The sequence below is a fragment of the Ostrea edulis genome, chromosome 6, assembly GCF_947568905.1.
Source record: "Ostrea edulis chromosome 6, xbOstEdul1.1, whole genome shotgun sequence".
Classification (NCBI taxonomy): Eukaryota; Metazoa; Mollusca; class Bivalvia; order Ostreida; family Ostreidae; genus Ostrea; species Ostrea edulis.
In genome coordinates, this window is record NC_079169.1 from 37,221,271 (window position 1) to 37,225,155 (window position 3,885).

A 3,885-nucleotide genomic window follows, 5' to 3' on the forward strand; every position below is an offset into this window, starting at 1 on the left:
TAGATGACACAGTCTACACCACCTCCTCTTTCTCTCTTTTACTCTCAGTCATTGGCTCAATGATTAATTTCTTTTATAAATATAGATTATATTAAAATTGCGTTATCCAGGGGTCTTTTTAAAAACAATAGAATTTGGAGAAAATAGCAGTTGTGAACAGATCAAAGCCATCAAAACTCTAGAATACAGAGCTTCCTCAAGATCTAAAGAGTGCGTGTAGGTACTGGCTGTTATTCTTATCAAAACACCTCTCTGGGGTAGCTTCTCTGCAGAGGTCACTCCACCTGAGATCTATTGTTAAACGTTTGATTGATAGACGGCTAGCAATTTGGGGGTGTTAACTTAAAGTTGGGTCTTTAAGACAGGGCTTTGGTATTTTGCCAAAGTCTTCAACCTTGTAAACTTGACATTTGACCTACTTTTAAGAAAACTAACCTAGGCAATATCTCCTGAACTATTTAAGGTAGCGCTTTCATATTTTGAATTAGATTCCTAATGGCAAAGCCTTACGTTTCATACTATGACGTTTTTAGCTCACCTGAACCTAAGGTTCAAGTGAGCTTTTCTGATCACATTTTGTCCGTCGTCCGTCTGTCTGTAAACTTTTCACATTTTCGACTTCTTCTCCAGAACCACTGGACCAATTTCAACCAAACTTGGCCAAAAGCATCCTTGGGTGAAGGGATTTCAAGTTTGTTCAAATGAAGGGCCATGTCCCTTTCAAAGGGGAGATAATAACAAAAATGCAAAAATAGGGTGGGGTCATTTAAAAATCTTCCCAAGAACCACTGGGCCAGAAGAGCTGAAATTTACCTGAAAGCTTCCTGACATATTGCAGATTCAAGTTTGTTCAATCATGGCCCCCGGTGGTTGGATGGGGCCACAATAGGGGATCAAAGTTTTACATACAAATATATAGGAAAAATCTTTAAAAATCTTCTTCTCAAGAACCACTGAGCCAGAAAAGCTGATTTTTACATGAAAACTTTCTGACATAATGCAGATAAGTTTGTTCAAATCATGGCCCCGGGGGTTGGATGGGGCCACAATAGGGGATCAAAGTTTTACATACAAATATATAGTAAAAACCTTCTTCTCAATAACCACTGAGTCAGAAAAGCTGATATTTACAAGAAAACTTTCTGACATAGTGCAGATTCAAGTTTGTTCAAATCATGGCCCCCGGGGGTAGGTGGGGCCACAAGGGGGATCAAAGTTTTACATACAAATATATAGGAAAAATCTTCTTCTCAATAACCACTGAGTCAGAAAAGCTGATATTTACAAGAAAACTTTCTGAGATAGTGCAGATTCAAGTTTGTTCAAATCATGGCCCCCGGGGGGTAGGATGGGGCCACAAGTGGGGGGGGGGTCAAAGTTTTACATACAAATATAGGGAAAATCTTTAAAAATCTTCTCAAAAACCATTGGGCCAAAGAAAGCTTTCTGACGTAGTGTAGATTCAAGTTTGCAAAAATCGTGGTCTCCAGAGGTAGTTGGGGCCATAATAGGGACTAAGGTTTTACCTGCAAATATATATGGAAAGTCTTCAGATATGGGCCAAGGTGACTCAGGTGAGCGATGTGGCCCATGGGCCTCTTGTTTGCGATTGACTTTGTATCATGGTTATGTAAATTCAAGTTCAGTTACTTCAACACCCTTTGGTTGATTGATTGTATATTGTTTAACGTTCCTCTCGAGAATTTTTTCACTCACACGGAGACGTCACCAATACCAGTGAAGGGCTTCAAATTTAGGCCTATGCTCGGCGCTTACGGCCATTGAACAGTGAGGGTTCTTTCGTGTGCCACACCTACTGTGACACGGGACATCCGATTTTAAGGTCACTTCCGAGGACCAGTGACATTCACACCTGATGCCGAACGTTTGGAGATGAAACTTTCACTACCTGTTTTAGCGGCTTAGGTCTGTTGCGGCCGGGATTCGAACCTCGACCTTCCGCATGCGGGGCGAGCGCTCTACCTCTACACTACTGTGGCGGTTCATGACCCTTTGGGACTTGGTTGGGGCCACAGTATAGGGTAAAAAAATCATAGGCATAAAGATTTAAAAAAAAACTTTAAAAAATCACAACAGCCGAGCCAGGGTGACACAGGTGAGCAATGTGGCTCATGGACCTTTTGTCTTATTTAAGTTTATGTTGTTGTATCATGCAGATCATTTATTTTAGAGTAACTGGTTCAGGAATTTTTTTTGTACATGTAACAACAAATCAAGAAATTGTTGAGCTACTCCAGAAACAAGCCGATTATTACATTTGTACATATACATGTAATCAATTAATGGTATTTGTTCATTGTTCTACCCCCACAATCCCGTGTATGGATGACACAAATTCAGAGTTGTTTTAAACCATATGTGTTTAATTGAACTGAAGTCAGAATATAGTATATGTACACAGAGGAAAACGTTGCAAAGAACAATTACATACATATTCTACAGGGGTGGATTAAAAAAAAATCAAAAGAGAGGGGTGCTATCCAAATTTGTACCTTTCACGCCCAAAAAGAGAAGGGGGTGGGGTGGGTGAAGACCCCAAATGCCCCCCCCCCCCCCCCAACAAACAACATATTTTTGGTGAAAACAATTAACCAAATGGAGGATGCAACTCGTATCATCTCCCCTACAGATCCACCACTGTTCTATACATAATTTCCCCTACAGATCCGCCACTGTTCTATACATAATCTCCCCTACAGATCCGCCACTGTTCTATATATAATCTCCCCTACAGATCCGCCACTGTTCTATACATAATCTCCCCTACAGATCCGCCACTGTTCTATATATAATCTCCCCAACAAATCCGCCACTGTTCTATACATAATTTCCCCTACAGATCCGCCACTGTTCTATATATAATCTCCCCTACAGATCCGCCACTGTTCTATATATAATCTCCCTACAGATCCGCCACTGTTCTATACATAATCTCCCCTACAGATCCGCCACTGTTCTATATATAATCTCCCCTACAGATCCGCCACTGTTCTATATATAATCTCCCCTACAGATCCACCACTGTTCTATACATGTACATAAAGTGCATATATGGAATTATTGTAAGAATTTAGAAACAAGTTTGGAAAACTTATACATCGATTTAGGGACACAATGTCGATCCCTTAAATTACCACAACAATGCCTCCTCCCTCGACGCCTGTTCACATGGACCTCTAAAATTCATTGTCTTGCCAGCTTAAAGAGATTGCTTCGACATGCGTGAATATGCTATTGGAAGATTGTTATTTGACAGAGGTGGTGAACGAATCGGTATTCCATTATCTCACTTTTACGATCAAAATTTACAGAAAATTGTTCAATTATACCATGTAAAATGCCTGTTTATTATTCATTTAATGAACCCCGTTCGTTTTCCCCGATTCTCATGAATAGATTAATTTGATGGTTGTGACAGAAGCAAAACAGAACAAGCAAGATATCTGGTTTACCTAGTGAGCAATTTCTTTTATAATTTTTGCATATAAATACATAGGAAATAAAAGATCTAGAAGTATCGTATGCTGGTGCAGGTTAGGACAATAAACACATCAAATTTCCTCTCTTTTGAAATGAGGTAAACGTATAATTAATTTTAGCATCACGAACTGATCTCCTGAATCCGCAGCACTGAAAAAGCTGACATGTACTGGTGTTTTTGTACTTGTAAGACCTCTAAAACTTTTTGTATACTATTCTTTAAGACGCGTTTATCAATGTATTAGATGTGACATCCCGCCACCCATTTACTAAAAACAAGCCATGATAAAAATCATACGTTAATAGATTTTCAAAAAAGAAAATCATAAAAAAAAAAATATCGTAGGAGGACGTGACACACTATAAGTTCTTCATCTTATAATT